We start from the raw sequence: 26,889 nt of genomic DNA, 5'->3' as shown, positions 1-26,889 counted from the left end.
AAATGTGAACAGACATCCAAAGATACAAGCTCCTGAAAACAAAACAATTAAAATAAAAGTATACATTTCAATTATCTCAACAGTCAGTCTCAAATGATAAAAGGAAGGGTATCCATCCAGAAAGATGCAATTCTAAAATAACTCATGTCCATATGATAGTGACATTGGCTAAAAAGAATATCTGAAATATATTTAGCAATGTTACCAACAAAATCCATTCAATTCAAAGCACACAGTAGTTTTAGGTCATATGAAATTATTGCCTACAGAATGATGACAATAAACACCAAAATCAAATATCACAAAAACACCACATGTACATACAAAGCATTTAGGAAACATAAAAACTTATTACATTTAACGGATATCAATCTAGCTCAAAGAACTTTTCTGTAATATTACTAAAAACAAGGCCTAATACATTTTCATTAAGGAAAAGAAATTTATGATAGCAAAGGAGAACAAACCCCTATTCATCTGCAGTGTAAAACCTCTTTAATAAAGAAATTTTAAAATGTAAACTTAAGAAAGTGATAAATGACAAATAAACCATTTAATACTTCAGTGGCATGTGGATAGGCTACAATTTGAATCACTGGAAGGAGTAACTATATCAATAAGCTTATAGATGCATCCAAGTATCAAAGTACAATTTTAATATTAAATGTATTTACTATAGCATAATTCTTTAAAATTTGGTGAGCCAAGAATGCTATATGCAAAACTTTCAGTTAACCAAAAGATTTGGCTAATAAGCCCTAATTAGGGTGAACCATTCTGCAACAATTCTAAATAATACTTGCCAAAATGGAACACTACAAAATAAATTGTTAACAATTAGTACAGGTTCCCTAAAAATTCATTTTATTTAACAAAATGGTTTAGCTAATAAAAACAATCCATTATATCTCTAGAAAAAAATCTATTTTATCATCAGGAAAGCATAAATATTTTTTATCCATTACCTTCAGGGAACAAACTATTTCACTTAAATTGTTTCTATATAATAATATTCACCTTTTATAGCACTCACAAACCTGTAAAATAGGATAATACAAGTATTATCTTCCTTATTTTTACAGATAAGGAAACTAAAGCTGATAGAATTTAGAGATCTTTTCCAAGAACACACTGCAAGGGGCAGCTAGGTGGTACAGTGGATAGAGCACTGGCCCTGGAGTCAGGAGGGTCTGAGTTCTAATTCGGCCTCAGACACTTGACACTTACTAGCTGTGTGACCCTGAGTAAGTCACTTAATCCCAATTGCCTCACCAAAAAAAAAAAAAGAAAAGAAAAGAAAAAGAAAAAGAAAAAAAGAACACACTGCAAGTAAATGGCAGAGATAATATTTGAATCCTGGTCTCAACTCCAAGTTCGGTGCTCTTTCCACAACAATCCTTAGCTGCACAAATCCTTTTGTAGTTGTTAAGGGCTAAAATTCTAGCTAAACTGTCTAAAATATCTAATGAGTGGTCGCCAATAAATTATAAGCTTTAGCAAGAGTTAGACTTTTAAGCATTTATTAAGGAGAATAAGAATTTGGTAAAGAGAGAGAAAGGCCTAGATTCCTATCTATTAAAGGGAGAGCACATTTCTAGCTCCACTCTCCACCAGAGTCCAGAGGAAAGAGAGCGAGACTGAGTGCCAGTCTCTTTCTTCCTCCTCCCACTAGCCCGCGTCACTTCCTGATGCCAAAGAAAAGACTCCTGGTCTTGCCCTCAAAGACCTTCGCTTCATGGGTGGAACTCTTCTACAGTAAATCTCCAGCAGGTGTCGTCATTCCAATCGTTACATAGTTAAACCTTTTGTTTTGACCATTTTATTAGAAATATATTGGAAATTTTTCAAAAATGCATATATATCCACCCAGGATAAGAAGAGAAACAGTCAAATGTATTGAATTTCTTTGATAAGGTTTTGATATCCAAGATATATAATATATAATATATATATAAGCAATTAATAAGACTTAATAGCCATTCCCCAAGAGAAAAAAGATTATAAACAGTTCTCCAAAGTCCAGTGGCAAGACAAAAGTCAAAAAAATTGGTGATGATCCCAGATGCAATGAATAACCTTGACATCTTTTGGTGTGTGGCCAAGCTCTAAGCACAGTCTATATGGTTGCTGGGACAAATTGTTCTCATCTACCCATTCCTTTGGGGGAAGTCTTCTCATGCTTAGGGTGGACACCCACCTAATTCATCAATAGGTTTGAAGCCCAACAGTTACCCTCAACCTGGCTTAGCCAAGATGCCTTTACCTGGCTGTGAATGCTGCACATGCTACAGTTTCATGGAGCCCTAAGTGAGAGTTGGGTGGCAGGTGAAGACCAAAAGTGGATGAGCCACAATGAAAAGGGCTCAGCAGCCCTCCTACCAGACAGAGGTACTGGTCTCTCCTAAACACTCCATACATCCCTCCTACACTAAATAACCCTTGCTAAATAACTTTTTTATGACTTTTCTGTCCCTTTCCTCACTATAAAGCTATTATTGTATCTACCTTTAGCAACACATTCCTTTTCCTCACAGAATTTGTGAAAATCAAATAAGAAGATATTTGTAGAGCTCTTAACACATGTCTAAAACATAGTAGGTGCTTGATAAATGATTATTCCCTTCCCTACATGCCATCTTAACATCTTGCTGTTTCTAAAATACAGTATGATCTAGACAACCTAAATAATCAAGCTCATTCAAATTGGGTGAAGTCAGAATTTTGTACAAAATGATCTCTAAGCAGGAGCCTCTCCTATGAGTAAAGCTCCTAAATTTTGGTTTAGACTTTGTGTGACTTTTACTTTGACAACTTAGGGGCCTATTTTTTGGTTCTCAGCTCTGTTCAATTTAGTTGAGATGGGTGAAATATTTGTGGTAGATAAGTGAAGTGTAGATGTCAGCACACTATGAATGTTTGGTATGCCAGGAAATGTTTGGGAGGCAGATTCTAGCTCTCTGTTTAGCCCCATTCATTTATAGAAAACAGGATTTCATATATTTGCAAACATATTATGCAAGATGAGCAGGTGTGAATGGGCTGCAATCTGCATCACTGCATTCCCATTTATGAGATCCTTTTGAATATCTGAGTATGGGAGAAACCTCATTGAAGGAGAATCATTAAGGTAATGGCAAATTTAAAATGCCTTAAAGTGAAATTATGAGATTTAATTATCAGCCTATGGAAACTATGGTCAAATTAGACAAATCCATTTGAATTACAAAATACAGGGTGGGCTAAAAGTCATGAAGAGGTTTCAATATTTAATAACTCCTTCAGATTTTGTTTTTAATTCATAATGCCATAGCACCATATATGTTATATGTAGGAAAGGAATTTATATTACGTGTGAAAAATCAAATCTTGTTAATGAAGAAGAATAAAGAAAAAATAATTTTCAAAAAGTTATCAAAACACTGTGACTTTTGGCCCACCCTAGAGATTCTTAAATTGTGCAAAAAGTTGAGGAAGAAAAGTAGGCACGTAGGAAGGTATAGGAAAGAAGTCCTTTCCACATATAGAACTAGGTAAGTTAAAAAAGCACTGGTTCTGGAGTCAAATAGTTGACTATGGAGTCAAATCTCTCCTCTGCCATTTACTCCTGATATGACCTCGGGAAGTTGCTTAACTTCCTTTGCTCTCGATTCCCTCATCTGTAAAATGAGGGAGTTGGTCTAGATAGTCTACAGCTTACAACTGTAAAGCTAAGGGTTGTTGTTGTTATCCATCCTTCATTTTCGAAGAGGACCAATGACATCACAGGTGATGTCTTGACTTTCAAATGAATTGGATTTAAGTGAGACAGAGTTACACAGAGTCATCAGCCTCACTCTCTCTTCCAGAGTCGTCAGAGTCCAGGGGCAAGACGAAAGTCAGGATGACTGGCAATGGTCCCAGAAGTAGTAAATTGCCTTGGTGTCTTCAAGCTCCAAGCACTCCATAGTACCTGCTCCAGCTGCCTTCATGGCCGATGGAACAAATTGTTTTCATTCGCACATTCCACCAGGGGAAGTCTTCGCATGTTTGGAGTAGACACTCCCCTACCTCAACTGTAAGTCTATTAGTTATCCTCAACCTGGTTTAATCTGTCTACCAAGACGGTTTTACTGGGGTGTGGCTACTGTGCATGCTACAGCTTCTGGGAGCCACCAAAAACAAACAAAAACACCACTAAGGGTATCAATAATCTATGGGTATATAATGATTATATGTCATTTGTACCAGCTTCAAACCAAAATAAATTCATGATCCTCTCCCAAATAAAAATAAAAGATATATTTCTTGATTGCCAAAGAAAGACTATCTTTTATCACTTTTTCCTCATATTCTGTTGCTTTCTGTAGTCATGTATATTCTAGAAAAGTAGCATAAGTGATCTTACTAGCTACATTGTCCAATGATTGAATGTAAGCAGGAAAACTTACAACAAAATCTGAATCATCTATGCCAATACAAGTCATTTATGACACAGATAAACAAAAATAATTTCTATTTGGTTCTGAAAGGTATTGATAATAACTAAATTTGAATATTTATTTGCTTATCATTTTTCACTTCATATACCTTTGTTTAAAGTCCAGTTCCAACAAGATACAATGGTGTCATCTTTTATGCAGTGCAAGCTCTCAAGTCAGCAAATAAGGCAAAAATTGCACACAATTGAAATTATCATTGAAAAATCTCTTAAACCACCTATAAAATACAGTATGATATTTCTAAGTAGTTGCCAGTAGAAAGGACCTAGGATCTCTTTTTAAAAAAAAAAAAAAACAGCAGCCTGTGTGAGAGCATCTTTGGGTTTTGTTGTTTTTTCCTTTGTTCCCAAAGGGGACCATGACATCAAGGTGATGTCATAACTTGCACTGAATTGGATTTTAAGTGAGGGAGGGCTGTGCAAGGTTACCACCTAGCTGCCCCTATACATTACTTTTAAAACTATTTCCTTCTGAACTTTCTTTTATTCTCTTCTGTGCATTTTTTAAAATGTTTTGACAGCCTCTCTCTCTTTTTTTGCATCAATACCCCTATTTAAAAAAAAGAGAAGAGGAAAAAAAATCCCTGCAACAAACAGGCATGGTCACAGGCATGGTCAAACAAAACTAATCTACCCAGTGGCCATGTCCAAAAATTTAAAAAAATCTATCTTTCTCTACCTTGAGTCCATCAGAAATAGGCATTATCACAGGTCCTCTGATAACAAGGCCATTGCATTGATCAGAGTTCTTATCAAAGTTATTTTTCTTTACAACATTGTTGTCCTTGTACAACTGTTCTCCTGATTCATATCACTTCACTCAGCATTAGTTCATACCAGCCAGGATTCTCTGCAATCATATTTTTCATCATTTGCTAGGGTGCAATAAATATTCCCTACTACAATTTGCTCAGCCATTCCCCAAATGATGGGTGCCCCTTTCGATTCAATTCTAGTTCTTTTTTTCTTGTTCTTCTTTATCCTGCCTGGAGAATGAGGAAGTTTGTTGCTTACAGCTTATTTCCTGCCTACCATCATCCCCCTGAGCTACTCTCCCATCCCCACTTATTTCTCTATTGAATTTGATATATTTCTATAACAAATATTCCTTGTCAATTTCAGAAGGTTCACCTTCACTTTCTCTTCTAATCTATTTAATTCTCTTTCGAATTCTTTCCTCCAGAACTGTTATTTCACTCATCTCTTGCTTCATTTCTTCTAGATATTCATAAAGTTCTTGTGGAAAATCCCTTTTTTCCTTCAAGTCTCTGCTTGCAGTTGCTATGGAGTTACTCTCTCTGGGGTGATTTCTAAGTCTGCAGTATTTTTTATACTGGTTGGTATCTTCTTTTGTTTCCTTATCTCTCCTGCTTTAGTGCGTTTGTGGCTTTATGGCAGAACCAGGCTCTGCCCTCTGCTGCTTTAGGGAGGGGTGGTCAGTTCTGTCTAGTCTCTCCGTAGCTCCCTGAACTGACCTCCACCCACCTCCTGCAGGGTGACTCTTTGAACTTTGGAGTGCTGAATCTTCAGAATCCTCTATGGCATCTCAGGACAGAGCTGTAGGATGACCTAGTCCCAGGCAAAACCAACACTGGTCACTGCTGTTCCCCAGAGCTTCCAAGGCATCCCCATGGATATACAACCATCCTTGGGCTTTCTCTAGAGAGCCTTCAGGACAAAGTCCTACAGACCATTCTTGTCTATACCTCTTATCTGGTCCCACTAAGAGGCTTCTTTGCCTGTACTATTGTTACCTTTTGATCGTGGTCCCTTTTCCTATTGCCTGGATGCTGATGACTGACTTTTTGTGCAGTGCTGGGGTAGAAGAGGTCACTTTTTATACTCCTTAGTATAATACCGGGGGGAGGAGAAAAATGGGAATTTAGAAATTAGGAATCTCTTACAGCTTTAAAACTGATCTGCCCCTCTCATTTGTTTATATTCTACTTCCCAACATAATTCCTGCTCTTAACAGAAACATAAATTTAATAAAATCCTCCATACTAAGCTGCTAATATTCCTAACACATAGTTCTATGTCACTCTACAAGTTGAAAAATGCCAATCATGTCCTATTAACATCTAAGATCAAATATAAATTCTTTCCTTAAGTCTTCAAAATCTGACTCCACCTTTTCCAGTCTTATTACACATTACTGATTTCCCTGCACTTCATGGCCCAGCCAAACGGGTCTTCTTGCTGATCCTCACACATATTCTTGCTCCAGTTCCATGCCTTTACATTGGCTGCTTCCAAAGCCTAGAATACCTCCTCTCCTTACGTCCAACTTTTAGAATCCCTACTTTCCTTCAAAGTTCAGTTCTAGTAGCACCTATTAAATGAGACCCTTCTTGATTCCTCCAATTGCTATCTTCCCTTCAAAAGTAACCTTGTGGGGCAGCTAGGTGGCACAGTGGATAACACACTGGCCCTGGATTCAGGAGGACCTGAGTTCAAATCTGATCTTAGACACTTAACACTAGCTGTATGATCCTGGGCAAATCACTTAACTCCCATTGCCCTGAAAAAAAAAAAAAAGTAACCTTGTGGGGCAGCTAGGTGGCACAGTGGATAGAGCACCGGCCCTGGAGTCAGGAGGACCTGAGTTCAAATGCGGCCTCAGACACTTGACACTTACTAGTTATGTGACCCTGGGCTAATCACTTAACCCCAATTGCCTCACCCCCCCCCAAAAAAAAGTAACCTTGCATTTTGTATATTTTTAGACAGCAAAATATGTAACTGCTGTCTTTCTCAATAGAATATAAGCTTCTTGAGGGCAGAGATTGCTTCATTTTTGTCTTTGTATCACTAGCACCTAGGTCAGTGTCTGGCACAATCTAAATGTTTAACAAATGTCTATTGATTAAGAAAGAAAATCTGTATTGGTTTAACTGAAACTATATTACAGTACCAAACAACTTCGGAAATATAAAACAAAATATTCAAGTTCTTCAACTGATGTTTCTATATTTGCTTCTTTAGTACACTTGTTAAATATATTTTGTACCTTAAAGAATTTCTTTTTCTGGACGTTCCTGTAGCCATATTTTAATTACAGTAAAACGAGGAATTAATTTCAATCTTGATTCTAGAATATCTTCCAATTGTTTATTTGTTGCTATTTCATTAAAAATCACTAAATAGACTATGTTCCTATAGAAAGTATCCCCCCCCCACCTGGCACTTAATAGAAAATAGATGATCCAAAATAACAACATAGAAAAAATTCGATATGTATGCTAATAAAACAAAGATGTTCAAGAACGCAAAAAGTTTCCAAATTAAAAACAAAAAAAAGGTTTTGGTTCATGGCTGAAATTTCCTCAAGTCTTTCCCCAAAGAATCACTTGCTATAAAGAAAATAAATAAATGAATGAATGAATGAATAATGAAAATGACTCACAACTACAAAGAAATCTCTTAATTCCCTAGGAATATATACATTTCTAGAACTGGGTATTCTTAAATGTAAAGTTTCTAATTATGTTTTTGCCTTCAAGTAGAGATATCAATGATATAAAAGCAAATGTTGTAGAAGGAAAACATATAAAAAAAGAGAAACTGGCTCTATGTGGAAAGTTTATAATTAAGTCATTAAAGGTACCTTTGGTAAGTCAGGGCATTAATTTTAAACAAAGCTAGTTAGTTACCAGCAGGTTAAAGCAAAGGTTCCACACGAATAAGAGATTGACTAAGTTTTGAGATAAAGTATAGATTCCACTGAGATGCTAGTTGTTGGAAATATCCACTTAATACGTGACAATGTACTTTAATGTCAAGTATGATTTATACAAAAATCATCTGGAGCAGTAACCTTCTAAGTGTTGAATTGAAATTAATATTCTTCAAAGTTTTGTTAATTAAATAAAAATCACTAGTTGTAGATTAACCAAAAAGGATGTAAAAAATGAATACTTTCAGCTTTGTTTGTGGCAGGGTTTTAAATGCTAACTTACTAACAAAATATGCTGTGTATTCAGGAAAGGAAAAGTAAAGTTGTTATTTGTACCTCTGACATTTAAACATTTCTTCATTTATGAATGGATCTTTACAACTTTTCAAAATTAAATTTTAAGCATTTAACAAGTTTAAACAACTTAAGATAGTATACTGCTTACAGAACTATGCTATCAATATTTTACACTATTGATAAAGAATTCATTAACATAAGAACTCTTATGCATGTATACTTGTCCTAACCATTTAGGAATTGGATTTAAAAATGAGAGCAAATATAATTCAAAATTAGTCACAATCATTAGATTCTCTGCTTTTAAAATCTCCTAAAGAGAAGAAGATGAAGTACATCATGGGGAGCAAAAAGCTGGCCTAGAAACTAGGAAAATCTGGGTTCAAGTCACGCTTCTGACAAATATTCGCTGTCTGACTCTAAGCAAGTGACTTAACTGCCTTGGTTCTCAGCAACTTTCTAAAACCATAATTTGCAAGGGAAGTGCCAACTTAAATTGGGAGAAAGAGTGTCCTCACCTGGAAGGTCCTTTTACCAGTAAAATAAGAGGCCCAATGGAGGAAAACTGCACATTCCCAAACAAACACTGGCAGAACAGAGAAGTCATGGCAGTCCCAATCGTGGGGCCGAAAAAGGCCTTAAAGATCATTAAATCCACCTGCCTCTCATTTTACAAATGAAGAAACTAAAACTCAGAATGCTTAAAGGATTTGCCAAAGTTCAGGATGGTGAGTAAGCAGAAAACATAAGGCGTGAGACTAGAACTTTGGATTCCAGAGCCCAGCATTCTTTCCACTACACCACATCATTAAACCAAGAAACACAGTGGTCCTTTTGAAAGAGGTTTAATCCAGAAAATGTCACTGGAAGATAAAGGAGTAAGATTTACTCAAAAATGAATACGGTATAAAACCAAGGGCATTCATATTTTAAAGATTCAATCCTTTTTTAAAAATTACAAATGAACTTAAGTGGTCATTTAATAATCTCCCTAAATGGCTTTAAAGATTATCATCATTTCTTCAGTAGATATACTGTTCTCATTCTCATCCTGTGTAACCATGCCTACTTAAAAGAGAAACAAAATCAAATGTTCTTTGTCAGCTTTCTGTAGCATATATTAACATCTAGCTCCACCTGCTGGATGCACATAAAATATTTTCTATTTCAAATACACAAATACCAAGAAGCAATTTCCACCATTTATATTACACAGAAAATAATATCATAGAACAAAATAATGGATAAAATAAATCACTGCTTATTTCACAATGCTATTATGGAGAAAAGTTTTGTACCCTTAAATAAGAGAATGAATGCTGTTTCAAATGTAACAAAATCATACAAAGTTCCAAAAATGCTGTTTTCTCAAACAACTACTTTATAAGATAAACTAGATCGTGCTATCATAGTCTAAGGTTCATTTGTTTAATTGATGGTCCTTATAATGAGATCAAAGGATTATATCATTATCAATTCAAAAGTTTCTTTGTTATTCTGCCACAGAGTGATATATCATGCAGTCATTTTTTTAAATATGGGTCTTAGTCACAAAAATATATACAATTTAATGTATATTTGCCACTACAAATGGTGGGGGGCAGAGGGGAGAGGCAGCATGGAGTATTATATAAAGGGATTTCCTATAAGTGGGGAAGACCAGGATTCAAGACCTGTCTTTGACCCAAACTAGCTATGTGACTGTGGGTAAATTTACTTAACCTTTCAGAGCTGCAAGAAATTCTCTACATCTATAAATTACACAAGTTACTAATCTTCATTGGTGAAGGGAGTTTCAACAGGAATTCTCCAATGAAATCAAATCACAGGTTCTACACCAAAACAAACAAAAAAACCTCAAAGCTGGGAGATCATTTCCTGACTTTACTCAAGGAGTTAAGAAACATCAATGTGCTACTTTTCAAGTTTTATTATTTTTCAAGAAATTTTTAACATGTTTTATTTTCTTCTGAAGTTTAATCATTTGAAAAGTACAGAAAAAACAAATGTGATTAAATCTTTCAATTATTTTTGTCTAGTGCTTTGTATTAACTATTATTCAATGTGTTAACTCCTGGATTCTTCCAAACCACAACATAAACAAGAATTATTGGTGTAACACATAAATTAGCTCATTTAAACCTAGAGGTATATAATGGTCCATGTGGTCTAAGTGATTCTTTCATCGTTGGCTTTATTAATTCTATTTTAATGACCTTTTATTGATGTCTTCTTTTTACACTGCCAAAATTTCCCCCAGTATTCTTTCACCTATCCCTCTCAAAGAGTCATTCCAAACAACAAGTAGTATATTTAAAAAAAAAAAAAGAAAAGGGAAAAATTCAGATTAACCAATCAATACATTACAAAAGTCTAATAATATGACCAATGTCCAACATTTGTGGACCTTCTACCACTGCAAAAGGATGGGAGGCATCTTTTTTGCAACAGTCACTTTCAATTTTTTGCATTGCTGTAGTCATTGTATACCTATATTGTTTTCTTGACTCTGCTTACTTCATTTTGTATCAGTTCATGTGTATTTTTCTATGCTTCTCTGAATGTATCACATTTATTATTTCTTACACAGTAATATTACTTGACATTCATAATCCACAATTTCCTTAGCCATTCCCCAATGAATGGGCATCTACTTAGTCTCTTTAGTATCTAATTCTTTCCTATCACATAAAATGCAACTATAAATGGTGTATCATAGAGATTTCTTTTTATCATTAAATTCCTAGGGATATAAGCATAGTAGAGTCAGGAAATGATCTACCAGCTTTGAGTTGTATGGGGGTTTTGCTTACTTTTGTTGTGTTTCCATTTTTGTGGAAGAGGGATCTGAACCTGTGATTTCATTGCATAGAGAATTCCTATTGTCAAAACTCTCTTCACCAGTAAAGACTGTAATTTATAGATGTAGAGAGCACTGAAAAGGTAAGTAAATTTACCAACTGTCACATAGCCGGTCTAGATCAAAGGATATAGGTATTATATATAGTCACTTTATTTGCATAATTCCAAAGTGTTTTCAAAAATGGTTGTATTGATTTCATAGCTCTACCAACAATGTATGTGTTTATCCTCCCACTGCAACATTGACAATTCCCATCGTTTTAATCTGTGCCAATATGCAAGTGTCAGGTAAAGCTTCAGAGTTGTATTACTCTTATTATTAGTGATATGGAACATCCTTTCATACATTAATAGTTGGTAATTGTTCTTTTGAAGACTGTTCATATCCTTTCACCATCTTCTTTTGGTCGTGTGTGTGTGTGTGTGTGTGTGTGTGTGTGTGTGTGTGTTCCAGTATCTTAGCTAGCCATCCCAGTTTTGTGTCCGCTAAATTGACGACTGTGTCATCTACTTCTGTATCTGTCATTAGTAAAAATGTTAAATAGAACATGGCCAACCACAGATCCCCACAGTATTCAACTAGAGACTATAATTAACTCTTTATGGTCATCCAAACATTTTTTAGTCCATTAACACAATGCTCCAAGAAGTTCCAAAGGACTCATGATGGAAAATGCTCTCCAAATCCAGAAAAAAAGAACTGTGGAATCTAGATGCAGATTGAACCATACTATTTATACTTTTTTTGTTTTCCTTTTTTGAGGTTTTTCCCTTTTCCTCTGATTCTTCTTTCACAGCATGACTAATGCAGAAATATGTTTAACATGATTGTACATATATAACCTATATCAGATTGTTTGCTGTCTTGGAGAGGGGGGAAGGAGGGAGAAAATTTTGAAACTAGAAATCTTTTAAAAACAAATGTTGAAAACTATCTCTACACGTAACTAGAAAATAATAAAGTACTTTTATAAAAAAAAAAGAGGGGTGCTGAACTATATATTAAGACATTTTCATTTTCCTCTTTCTTTTAAACCAGGTATATAAATCCAAAGCCATATTCCAATCATAATTTTCTCATTCCAATAAGTCTAAATGGTATCTGTGAGGATAAATGTGCCTTCTTTTTAAAAACCTTATTAAAAGGCTATTTTCCAAACTATGAGAATTTATACAGAAACATTTGAGGGGAGGGAAATTTATTGGCTCCTTTCTGGGGTTTTGTCTCCTCTGAGGTGTCTTAAGTGCTCTTCTTCTTCCTTCACTGTAGCTGCTCTTTGAAATCAACCATCATCATCCACATCAATTCCATTTTTTCCACTGTCCTTTGTAGTTAAAAGATTATTTCCTTGGCAGATAAAGTATGAGAAAAATCAGAAAGCAGCTCTGCATTCTCTCTATCCTCCATTACCATCATCTATCCCATTCACCTCCAGCAGCAGTCTTATACCTCCCCTTTGATCTTCCTGATGTGGTGCGGGGGGACCTTTTTGTTGTTAGTAGTTTTCTCGGCCAAAATCAAATTATTCTGAATTTTAGCTCACTATTCTTCCAGGACTATACCAGACTTTTATATTCATCTTCTGATTCCTGACCTACCTTTCATTTTCTGTACATACCTGTCTTTTTATTTTTTTTAATTCATGCTGATAATTTTTGGAAGAAGAAATGCCATCTATCAACAACCATATTTTAATGTTCTAAATAACTAATAAGAGAAATTTAAATTAATATAACTTTGATATCACCTTATTCATTCATTCAATGAGTATTTATAAAGTGTAAGGCACTGTACTAGGCACTGAAGATGAAAAAATACAAATGAAACACTCAAGGAATTCACATTGTATTAGGGTGAAACAACATTCTCCCAGAAAATTAAAAACAGATATAAAACAAAAAGGAATTTGTAGGGAAATAATGCTGGCAACTTGGGTGAGGGGGGTCAGGAGAAGATTCCCATAGGAGATAGCATTAAAACTGAGCTTTGAAAGAAGGAACTGGTCAGGAGAAAGTGCATCGCAAGTATGAAGGAAAGCCTGACCAATGGAACCAAAGGTGGGAAGTAGAATGTTGTTTAAGTAGGAATGCAGAATATGTAAAGGAAAATAATAAGCAATATAGCTGGAAAGGTGGGCAGGACCCAGATTGTGAAGGAATGTCTTCAAAAGCCAAACATAGAAATATATATTTTATCCTAGAGGCAATAAACATTTATTAAGCATCTACTATATTCCAGACACCATGCTAAGCACTGGAGTTGCTTTCGTAAGGAAAGTGACATGGTCAGATCTATTCTTTAGGAATATCAATTTGGCAGATGGGGAGAAAATGGATTAGAACTAAATTGGAAAAAATGGAAATAAAAAGATTGAGGATGTATGGAAATATACAAACACTAATACACTGTTGAAAAAGCTGTGAATTAATTAAAGAGTTCTAGAAAACAATCTGGAATAATGTAAGAAAAGTAACTAAACTGTTCATACCCTCTGATTCAGTATACATATCACTAGGGTCCTTCCTCTAGAAGTCTTGAGACTGCATAGATAGCAATAGATAGGTAGGCTGACTTTCACTTGAGATATCTGGTGAAGTGCTTAGCACAGTGCCTGAAATACAGTAAGAGCTTAATAAACACTCCCTTCCCTTCCCTGTCAGTTACCCCTTGCTCCTTCTATATGACCAATCTACTTCTTTTGAAGTAATAAATCTGATTCTATTCAGAGGTATCAAACTCAAAACTGGCAAAACTCCCTAAATGGGGCCTAACCAGATTAAAATATAATTGAGAAAAGTTTAATGTTAACAAAATAAATTAAAATGTAATACAACATAGATGCTGTTAATTTATGGTTATCTAAATCAATATGCAACCTTCAAGGATCCATTTCTACTTGAGTTTGAAACCACTGGTTTACACTATCCAATTTATCATTAGTAATATGTCATAGCCTTCTCATGCCCACAATGCAACTCTCTAATTAGCTTTGACAACTACAGTTCTTTAGAGATAAAGGGATTGTATGGTTCATACTCATAAACTACAAGAAAAACACTATTTTTTTTAAAAAGCAGACTTATTAGTACAAAATATTTACAGCAACTTTTTATGGTGGCTAACAACTGGAAATTAAGTAGATACCCATAAACTGGAGAATGGTTGAACAGTTGTGGTATATGATTGTAATGAAATATTATTGTGCTATAAAATGACAAGCAGTATGATTTCAGAAAAACCTGGAAAGACTTACATGAACTTATCAGAGTGAAGTGAAGAGAACCAGGAGAACATTGTACACAGTAATAGCAATGTTTTACAATGAAGAACTGTGAATGACTTACCTAATCTCAGCAATGCAAAGATTCAAGATAATTCCAAAGGATTTATAATGAAAAATGCTATCTGCTTCCAAAGAACCGATGGCATCTGAATACAGGCTGAAATAGACAGTTTTTCACTCTCTTTTTTTGTTGTTGTTGTTCAAGTTTTCTTACACAAAATGACTTATAAGGAAATGTTTTACATGATTGCATATATATGTATGCACTATATCAAATTGCTTAGCATCTCAGGAAGGGAGGAGGGGAGGGAAACAAATTTGGAATTCAAAATCTTTTTTTAAAAAACAGTGAATGTTAAAAATTGTTTTTACATGTAATTGGGGGGAAATATTATTTTTTTGAAAGCATAATTTGTTGCAGAAAGAAACAGGGTCATTAAAATCACCATACAATTTCCCCAAAGCAATCACACATGCTCTCCTTATCCTTTTCAGTTGTGAGCCCTAGCTTACTATCCATCCACACTGTCCAACCATGACATATGCACTGATGGACCAGTTCTATGAATATATGAATTGCATTCCACTGTTAGTCAGTAAATAAATGTTTGTTAAAGACAGGTACTGTTCTAAACACTGGGGATACAAAGAAAGGCAAAAGACAGTGCCTGCCTTTAAGGATGTCACAATATAATGGGAGAAATAGCACAAATAATTATGAACAATCTTATATAGGACAAATTGGAAATAATCAAGAGAGGGGAGACTAGAAGTAAGAGGCTTTTGGAAAGGCTTCCTGTAGAAAGTGGGATTTCAGCTGTGACTTCAAGTCAGGGAAGCCTAGAGACAGAGATGAGGAAGAAGATGTCCAGGAATAGAGAAGGGCCTGTGAAAAGTGCCCAGAGTTGGGGGATGGAGTGCTGTATTTGTGGAATTGTACAGTCAGTATCACTGGATCACAGAGCACATGGTGGGTTGTAAGAAGTAAATACCAGAACCTCAATGGTAGGCATTTGTCATCAACTTGTGTTTTTTTCTTTTGAGTGATTATAGATATCAGTTGAGAAATTCTACAAAGTTGCAGGGTTTCATGATATCAGTACAGTACTGTCCAGGAAGAAAATAATCTGAAGGACAAGACCAAATCAGAGGTAATATGACTAGTACTTTAACTCCGCATGAAGATGGCAAAAGAGAATGCTTCCTGTCAAGGTACTGCTGGATAGCAATGATGAGAAAATCAAAGTTCTATGTTATTAAACCTTTCAAATGTGAGGAGGGAATACAACCTGTACTCTGAATTTTAGGCCAAAATCTGTCAGAGATATTTTATTAATATATAAGCATTTTTGCTTGGAGAAAGGTTTAAGGTAGTTAGTTTCCTTTGCTAATTAATACTCTCTCACCTAAGAAACTTCCAACTTTTTAGTAATCCAGTGTTCCTTCCAACATTTTATAGTCACCATGAAATAAGATAAAATTCCATTGCAGAGAAAATGAAGGTATGTAGTTGAAATTTAGGAAATCTGATTTAACAAAGAGAATAATAGGATACTGCCCTTAAATACACCCCTGGAAAAACATCTGCCCCAACCCAACTACTTCCTTAACTCCTGTATTCCCTTTAATGATTCCCCTTTTCCATCTAGGTAAACAAGGGGTACCTTTTAAAATTGTTTCATGTAAAAAATTTTCTCAGTCTGAAAGAGCTGTTCCATCAATACATATATTGTAAATGTCCTCAATACAGATGTAAGTGATTCTCAGAAAAAAAAAAAAAGTACAACAATGGATAAGTAGGCAGACGATTAGTAGTTGTTCCTATGACAACTTTATCTGAGTAAAAAAAGATTTGAAGGTTTTTACCATGCTTTTGGCATATTCCCCTTCCTTCAGTATATTAAGAATCAATTCCTCAAATGCCCTCACAAATGTCTTACATCTAGCACAGGCCTTCTCAGATATATTTGTTCTGGTCCAGCTCCTTGTACAATCTTTTGTTTTGTTTTTTTCAGGACCATGTTTACCCTCATCTATATCAGCACACCTGGGTCTGTGATGTTGATGTGGTAGTTACACTGTGATGGGAAAGAAAGTTTATTCTAAAAAATCTTTGCTGATCTGTTCCATCTTTCTCCTTGTGGCTCTCCTAAGAATTTCAGCCTTAAATGTTCTTAGCATGATTCTGAGTCATTGGTTCTCTTGCCTTCTTTAAACTGGTTTCTCTCCACTGCTTCTCACTGTCTTTGGAGGCAAATCTGGTTATAACTCACCACTCTTCTTCAAATACACTCTCTTCAACAAATAAATTTATATTCTAAACCAGTAATGACCTTGAGTGCCATCTCTTTCCACTTGATAAGTCAAATATTTGCTGAAGAAGGAGTTTTTTGGGTTCTTTTGGTCTCAACAGATTTATATCACTTAAACTTTGAAATGAAATTGTAGGGGAAGCCACTTCTTTTTCTTCCATCTATTTTCCAATTTTCAGTGTCAATAACTTGTTTAAATAGGTCAGGTTGGAGTTTTAATTAAGTGCTATATCTTTTTCTCATTTTTATTCTTTTTCTATTAGTTTTAATCTTTTTTACAATTTTTCTACCTCTTTATTCTCTATAATAGATATTGACACATTAGTTGCAATTGTTTTCATGGTGGTCTTTTGGCAAATACTTAATATAAGAACTTAAATACAGAGTGGCCAAATTCTCCATGAAATTACATTTCTTGTTGCCTTTGGACTCCCAACAAAACCAATTTCACCAACTCTTTTATTTGTTTTCCCAAGGAGAACCTGTGTGCAATCCTTGCATTTAGCTGCAATTTCTTTCTTTTTCTGGTTTTGTTTCTAATGAGAATGTCAAGATTACTATCATTCAATTCCTCCAGTAACATGTCAACTCATGCATGTTCATATACGTTTTCTCATTTGATCCTTACCCCCTGTGAGAGATAATACATGACCCTACATGCCTATTTTACAGATAAGAAAAACAATTCAGAGTGGAAGAGGTTCATGAGTTACACATATTGCTAGTGAATTACATAGCAAGACTCAAAAACAGGTCTTCTCACTTCAAATGCAGTATATTTACCCCTATACCAAACAGGTAGCAACTGGAGAAATCAGAGATAGAAAAGAGTAGATAGGACATGTGTAAAAATCCTTCAGCCACAAATGTTATTCATGAAGCTAAACATTCTGTAGGATATCACTGGCATACATAAGAAAGAAAAGATAGAATGACATGGAACAGCATTAAGAGAGCTTGCTGCATCTTTTCTGATGGTAATCTCTAGATAAGTCAGGCAATTAGAACCAAAAGCAAAGGATAGGAAACAGCAAAACACTTAGCTTTCTTCAAAGCACATCTCAGGTATCACATCCTAAAGGGGCCTTGCCTGATTTTGCTCAGTTCTTAGCAGCACCTTAGCACCTTTTTGAAATTACCTCATAATTACTTACTTGGGCACATGCTGTATCCCAGAATAGCATATAAAACAGACTGGTTGATTTTCTTTTACTTCATATCCCCAATGCCTAACAGTGTTTTAGGCATAGTAGGCATCTAATAAATATTTCACTGAACTAGGGAGTTTCATCATCTAACTCTCCAACTTTCAAGTAAAAGGGCTAGCATATACCCCAAACCAATTTTATATTATACTTGACTAAACCAACCCTCTACTACCACTAGTAATGTCTTAGCACATCATATCTTCTCTATTCCCCAACACTGCACATCCTGCTTTGAGATCATGAACAGATTCACAAATGCTACAATGATTTTGAATATTTTACAGTTATAAGTTGCTACATGAATCTAACTCTCTACTCAACTTTAAATGCCTACTACTGGAAAAAAAAAAAAAAAGAAAAACATTCAATCAACTCAAAATGCTATAGGAGATGTATGACCTCACTGGTTTTGATGCTTCTTCCAACAATGCAAACTGCAACCCATCCATGCTTGCCCATCCTATGATATATCTGAGTCCTCCATAAATTCTTTATGGGAGGCCCACCAAAAGTACAGGTCTGTTCTCATCAACATACTATTTTGATACAGCATTTGTTTTCCTGATAGAAAACATTTGGCCCCCAGAATATTTAAATATGCACAATAGTACTTACCAGCCTAGTAGAAACTTTGGACTACAAAATAGAACAGTACTAGAATAAAATCATTCCAACATAATCAAGTTAAAGGTGTTCTTTTGTGATTTATTTAACCAGTGATGGTGAATAGAATCAACACCAATGAGGTCTTCAAATTAGGATTCATTTGTAGGTTGGACTAGATTACTCCTGAAATCCTTTCCAACTCAAATACCATGATATATCCTAAAGATTTCACATTCCAAAATCATCACACCCACAAATATTAGTTGCTGGCATGTTTTATCTTTCATGTAAGCAGACTGACCTTTCAGTTTTATAGCTAGGACCACAGGATCATAGATTCCAAGCCAAAAGGGCCTACAGGTGTCATCTAGTCTAATCTCCTTATTTTATAAAAGAGGAAACTGAGGCTTGGGGAAGTTAAGTGGTCAAGATCAAACAGGAAATAAGCATCAATACAAATTGGGAGCTGGGTCTTCTTACTCCAGGGTCATTGCTCTTTTGTATTTTTCCTTTATTAACTAAAATAGATGGGCTAATTCCATATAAGTAACATAAATGATTAGGTTTTGGGTTTTTTTTTTAAAAAGGAAATGTCTCATTTGGTTTTTGTAATTTTATTTATTTCATCTATCAAATATTCAAGATTACAACAAAATATACATAATATAAATGAGGAACAGACATAATAACCCAGACAATCTTTGAACTGTCGTTGGCAAGAATACAGGGCAGCTAGATGGCATGATAGAGCACTGGAAATGAAGTCAGGAAGACTTTCCTTCCTGTGTCCAAATCTGGTCTCAGACACTTATGAGCTGTGTAACTCTGAGCAAGCCACTTAACCCTGTTTACCTCAGTTTCCTAATCTATAAAAAGAGCTGGAGAAGGAAGTGGCAATTCAGTATCTTTGCCAAGAAAATCCCAAATGGGGTCATGAAGAGTTGGACATGACTGAAAACAACTGAACAACAAAAATATGTTATTATTCATACCAAACAGCCTTTACTTGGAATTGAATTAAAAATTGAAGTAGATCAAGTATAAAAGTGATACTTCTATCAAAAGAAAAGATTTCAAACTTGTTGGTGATGATTCAGTTAAAGCCTTGGGAGAATACTTATTTAATTTCACCAATAGAAAAGTAATATTTTATCACTACGTGGTTAACTAGGGGAAATGCCTTCGTAAAGAAAGAAACTGAGTCTGTGCAAATTATCATCTGCTTACTTATATCCTACCAGTGGAAAAGGAAGGGCCCTGAATCAGCTTCCTAATACTTCTTTGGATAAACTATTTTATTGATGAATGTTATCTCTAAATACAAAGAGACTGAAATAACATAACCACTTATTAAGCACTGATCCAAAGTACCTTGGTAGCTGTTAAAAAAAAACAAAAACAAAAATGAAATAATTGTTCCTGCCCTCAAAGTGATGGCATACTATTGTGAAGTTATCATATAGCTGAACCACCAGAAGATGGGAAGCATAGATAAATCAAAAATAGATACTATAAGATTTCTAGTTCAAAATGAGATTTTTAGTGAAGGGGGGAAAAGCAAAACAAAGGGACTTGTTAGCAAAATGCAGCCCTGCTAAAAATATTTTTTAAAAAGAAATGTTAGGAGCTATGATTCAGGGAAATGGATAACCCACCACAGCTTCTGACCTCTGAAGATAAATGGAGCCTCAGGCTATGAGATGCAAAGGGACAGAGCAAGAAAAAATAGCAGTCCCTCCCACTCCCAATAAAACAGAAGTCTGAGAAGATAGGAATGTAATAGAACTTTCTTCTCCTTCGGGGCTTACTATATTTCAGGGCCAGTACAAGTGGGGAAAGGAAAGCCAAAAAAGCTTCACATGAGCATCACTAGTCCACTGAAGGAGTAGGGCTCAAATTCTAAAAAGTTAAGTTATGAGACTCAGAGTGACCATAGCAGAACTTTAAAGTTATGGGTGGTAGGGCACTTTTAATTTAAATGAGTACTTGTACCATCTTGCCTAATGGACTAGATTGAACTGTATCAATACTGGTTTATTCCACTTTTTATGCCTTCCATTGTGATGACGCAAACACAGTGAAAGCCTTCAGTCATGCTATGGGATTTAATTGTGTAACCTCATTACTGTATCATTTGTGGCACTTTTTTATTAAATACAGCTCATTCTTACTGTGGCTTGTAGCATTCCTCCTCCTCTGGCCTCCTGGATTCCTCCCCATCACCTCTCTTAACCACTTCCCCTCCACCCAGCCCTGGTGATGGTGTATTCAAAAAGAAAGAAAAAGAAATAAAGCACATGAAATGGGTCAGTTTGGGGTCGATGGTAAAGGGGGCTTATGTTGCAAACAACTGTTTTAATGACAGTTGGACTATAATCACTCCTTGCCATGTCTGGCACCAAAAACAAAATAAGAGAGAGAGAAAAAAAAACTACTGAATAAAAGTGACAAAGAATGGGGAAAAAATGATGGGCATAGGTCATCTAATAACAGCTAATGGGAGTAGTCCATTCATCTTTAGGGAAATAAAATAGATATGTACATGTAGGCACAGCATCTTTGTTGTTATTGGTATAAAAAACTCCTGGATGAAGAAACTCCTTCCAACAATATAGTTCAGTACCTTCTCTTGAATATCAAGCATAAACAACAGGCAAATTCCAATTAAATTAATAAGACAAAAGTTTTTCTTCTTCCCTTCCCCTTCTCCCCAAGATTGTAGCTTTAACATCTGTCTAGGGCAGCAAAAGGTTAGGTGATTTGCCCAGGATCAGTAAGTGTAGAAGGAGGTATTTGAATACAGGTCTTCCTATCTCCAAGGCCAACTCTCTATTCACTATATACACTGTTCTTCAATATGCATATTAAAAATGGATTAGAAAGCAGAATTCAACAAAATACTGTTTATATGAAACACACTTAAAATGTAAAGATACATATGCAAAATTCAGCTGAACTCAAAAAAACAAGGATAACAATCAAGATCTCAAGGCAAAGCCACAGCAAAAACAGAATTGTTTAAAAGATATAAACAAAGAAACGACATTATACCAAATGGTAGCATAGACTATGTGGGTTAGGCCCAGTGGTTTTATGAAGCAGCTTTCCTGACCCAGACACAACTTGTTCCTACTATACTCCCCTCCTTGCCACAACCTGATTGGCCCCACCTTCCCTTATGCAGCTTCCTGGGCTGGGAACATAAAAGGTCCCTGTTATATGTAGTCAGCACCTCTCAGACTTGATGGGTGCCCAAGACCACGTGAGTTACCATGCCCTGATGATTGACTGACCAGAAGTATTTCCAGATAGAGACAAGGGGGAACCACATCCATAGAAGCTAAGAGCCACTTGTTAAGCATCCTTGTTGTGTTAAGGCAGAGTTAACCTCCTCCTTTGTAAAATTTTCAGTAACTTGCAAGTACCTGTTTTTGTCTCAATGATGAACCTAAACTGAGAGAGTTCTCGCTTTAGACCATGCCTATAACACTATGAATTAGTATTAATACTCAACACATATGTAACAAATGGAATAGTAATATTGAAATGAAAATCCAAAAGAGTCACAGGAGAAAAGAGACAGTGTGATAGTGAGGGAACCTCACTGTACCCCATCATTCCTAAACATCATCCAAAAAAAAAGAAATTAAGGACCTAATAGAATTAATTTTACATGAGAGATGATACATCTTTGGCGATTCCTAAAGAAACATAAAAGTATAGATATTATCAATTGAGCATAGTACTTTACAAAGACAAACTATGTCATAAAGCATAAAAACCTAACAAATGCAGAAAAGCTGAAATATTAACATTAATTATTAACCACTTATACTCAGTAAATGGCCAATGAAGAAAAGATTAAAAGTAATCTAACGGGGCAGCTAGATGGCGCAGTGGATAGAGCACCAGCCCTGGATTCAGGAGTACCTGAGTTCAAATCCGGCCTCAGACACTTGACACTTACTAGCTGTGTGACCGTGGGCAAGTCACTTAACCCCCATTGCCTAAAAAAAAAAAAAAAAAAAAAAAGTAATCTAACACTAAATACTTTAATTCTAAAGAATTGGTGGATCAACCCACTAATATAGAAACAATAAATCATTTCATTAAAGATAATGACAATAATGAGACAACATACCAAAACTTGTGGATGCAGCCAAAACAGTCCTTAAGGGAAAATTTGTATTGCTAAATATTTTCATCAAGAAAAGAGAGGAGAAACAGACCAACAAATGGGGCATGAAACTGAAAACTTAGAAAACCAATGAATTTTTAAACCACAATTGAATGCCAAAATAGAAATTGTGAAAAATTAAAGAAACTATTTTAAATTTTGAAAGCAAAAAAAATACTAAAATAAAAGTGGAGTTGTTTTTTTTAAGAAACAATACAATAAACCATTATCTAATTTGATTTTTTTTACTAAAGCAAAATAACCAGTATCAAAAATATAAAAGAATTAATAACAAATAAATATACCTATCCTTCCCTAACCTCTCTGCTGACCTCCAATCTCACATTTTCAACTGATTTTTGGATCTTTTGAAATGGATGTGCAGTAGACACCTTATATTCAATATACCCCAAACTGAACTCCTTATCTTTCCCCCTAAAACATCCTCACATTCATCTTCCCTATCACTGCAGAAGGCAATACTGTCCTCTCACAATCCCTCATGCTCACAACCTAGGAGTCATCCTTTACTCTTCCCCTACCTCTCACCTCCCATATCCAAGCTGTTGCCAAGGTTCATCAACTTCACCTTTGCACCATCTCTCCAATACATACTCTTCTCTCCTCTAACACTGTCACCACTCTGGTGCAGGCTTTTATCACCTCAAGTCTAAACTACTGCAGTAGCCTGCTGGTGGCTCTGCCTAGTTTAAGTCTTTCCCCACTCCAATCCATCTTCCATTCTGCCACCAACATTATTTTCCTATAGTATAAATCTGACCATGTCCCCACCCTACTCGATAAACTGCAGTGACCCCCATCACCTCCAGGATCAAATACAAAATCCTCTACTTGGTATTCAAAGTCCTTCATAACCTAGTCCCCTCCTACCTTTCCAGTCTTTGTATACCTTACTCTATGCCATGTACTCTTGATCCAGTGACAACGGTCTCTTTCCTATTCCACTAACAAGATACTCCATCTCCTGGCTCCAGGTATTTTTTTCCCCACCTACTCGCTACCCTGGCTTTCTAAAAAAACAACTAAAATCCCATCTTCTACAGGACAACTTTCCCAACCCCTCTTAATTCCAGTGTCTCCTCTCTTTTAATTATTTCCTATTTATCCTGTATATAGCTTTTCTGCACATATTTCTTGATTATTGTTTCCCCCCAGTAGATTGTCAGTTCCTTAAGTTGTTATTTAATATTGGAAGTCTACCTACTAAGACACACAGGAAATACATGAATACAACCAAAACACTTTTCAGGAATATTAAATAATGTTATTGAATACTCCAATATTAAATAATTAGAGAAATAATAATTGTTCAAAGCAGAACAACAATTTATAACAATGGCAATATTGTAAAGACAAACAACTTTGAAAGACTTAAGATCTCAGATCAACTCAATCATCAGCCATGATTCCAAAGGACTTGGAATGATCTAGCTATTACACTAGCTACCAACCTCCAAACAGAGAGGTGATAGATTCAAGATGCCCCAAGAGACATATATTTTTGTAAATAATGTGCGAATTTATTTACTTAACTATGCCTATTTATCACAGTGCTTTTGTTTTCCCATTTTTTCCATAGGAAATAGAGACCATAATTGGTTGTTAATTGAAAATTCTAAAAAGTGGTAAAAAGAAAAAAATAATAATTGAAAATTAACATAAAATAGAAAAAATAACATTAATTGTTCACAAGTAGGCCAAGCCAATAATAAATATTACTAATGACAATATTATCTAAATGAATTTACTTATTCAGTGCCATAACAATCAAACTACTAAAGAATTAATTTGTAGAGCTCGAAAAAAATAATAAAATTAAACTGAAGGAACAAAAACGCAAGAATCTCAAGGAAAATTAGGGGAAAAAATGGACAGGAAGGGGGCCTAGCAGGACCAGATCTCAAATTATACTATAAAGCAGTAATCATAAAAATAATTTGGCAGTGATTTGAAAATAAAGAGGTTAATTAGTAGAACAAAATTAAGTATACAACATGCAAAAACAGATGAGCACAGCATAGCATTCCTTTAACCCAAAGATAACAGTTACTGGGACAAGGACTCAATATCTGAAAAAAACTGCTGGGAAAACTGGGACACAGTTGGCCAAACTGAGGTTTAAATCAACACCTCTCACATTTACCAAGATAAGTTCTCACTAGATACGTGAATTAGATGTAAAAGGTCACACTTTAAATAAATTAGAGTATACACACACATAAATAAATCAAAGGAACAAGGAAGAAATTACTTTGGGGATATATTGATAGGGGAAAAGTTCATGACCAAAGCAAGCATACAGAGAATCACATAAGGTAAAATGAACTATTTTGATTACATACAGTTTAAAAAGCTTTTTTTAAACAAACAAAACCAATATAGCTAAGATTAGAAAGGAAATAATTAGAGGAAAAATTTGCAGGAAGCTTCTCTGATAAAGTTTTTTTCCAAGAAATACAAGGAATTAATTCAAATTTTAAGACTAAGAGTCATTCCTCAATAGATAAATGGTCAAAGTAGTTTTTACAGTTAAGAAACCAAGCTTCAATAGACATATGTAAAAGTGATGCAAATCACTACTAATTAGGGAAATACAAGTTAAAGCAACTCAAGAGGTTGACAAATTGCAAAAGGGACAATTTCAGAAAACTAGGGAAACTTGAATAAAATGAAGCAGAAAGCAAGTAGAACCAGAAGAACACTAGAAATGGACTATTTTGAAAGTCTTGAGAATCTTGATCAATGCTTTGGCTAATCATAATTGCAGGGTACTGGTGATGAAGAATGCCATACATGACTATGTCATGTCACTACCTGAGAGAAAAGCAATGGACTCAATATGCAGAATGAGACATATATTTCTGGACATGGCTATTATGGAAATATTTTGCTTGGTCTCTGAATATTTGCTTTAAAAAAAAAAAGTTCTGCTATGCCCAAAGGGCAATCCAGCAATACTAATAGGTCTGTATCCCAAAGAGAACATGAAAAAGGGAAAAGAACCTACATGCACAAAAATATTTATAGCAACTTTTTTTTTGTGATGGCAAAGAATTGGAAATAGGATACCTATAAATTGGGGAATGGCTGAAGAAGTTGTGGTATATGAATGTAATAGAATATTATGATATGAGTGTGAAAAATCTATAAAAAAACCTATAAAGACTTACATGAACAGATGCAAAGTGATCAGAACCAGGAGAACAATGGACATAGTAACAGTAATATCGTAGGATGATCAACTGTGAATGACAGCTATTCTCAGCAATACAATGATCCAAGAGAAAGAAGTGATGGAAGCTGAATGAAGATCAAAGCATACTATTTTCACTTGTGTGTGTGTGTGTGTGTGTGTGTGGTTTTTTTCTTTGGATTTGTCTTTTCTTTTAAAACATTACTACTATGGAAATATGTTTTACATGACTGCATATATATAATCTATATCAAATTGCTTACCACTTATGGGGGCGAGATGTAAGGGAAAGAGGAATAAAATTTAGAACTCAAAAAAATTTTAAATGAATGTTAACAATTGTATTTACGTGCAACTAGAAAAAATAAATTACAATTTTAAAAGGTTCTGTTTGTTAACTGGTGTGGACAAGGCACATAGTCTGTGTGCACACATACATGTGGACGTGCACTACACACAGAAATTTTTATCTTCTAGGGAGGCAGAAGATTTATAGAAAACCATGGAAATGAAACACAAGAGTATAATCTGTTCCAGGAGAAGGAACAGTGACACCAATGAAAAAGAAGGGAAGGGAACAAACATTTATTAAGTACCTACTACATGCCAAGCATTCTGAAAAGTGCTTTACAAATATTATCCAATCTAATCCTCACAACAACCCTGTAAGGCAGTTGCTATTATTATTATCCTCATTTTACAGATGAGGAAATTGAGGCTGACAAAGGTTAAATGGCCGGTCTTGCTGTTAAGTATCTAAAGCTAAATTTGAACTC

General features: G+C 35.1%; 1 protein-coding gene across 2 annotated transcripts in view; it reads right to left on the bottom strand.

Annotated features, from left to right (window-relative positions):
• The window catches only part of LMBR1 (limb development membrane protein 1), a 188,397-nt gene that overhangs the window by 102,880 nt on the left and 58,628 nt on the right, over positions 1-26,889 (bottom strand). The gene's annotated exons all lie outside the window — the stretch shown is intronic.

This window comes from Dromiciops gliroides, chromosome 5, assembly GCF_019393635.1.
Source record: "Dromiciops gliroides isolate mDroGli1 chromosome 5, mDroGli1.pri, whole genome shotgun sequence".
NCBI lineage: Eukaryota > Metazoa > Chordata > Mammalia > Microbiotheria > Microbiotheriidae > Dromiciops > Dromiciops gliroides.
The sequence above is the reverse complement of the archived record's forward strand: the minus strand, read 5'-3'. Positions and strand labels throughout refer to the sequence as shown.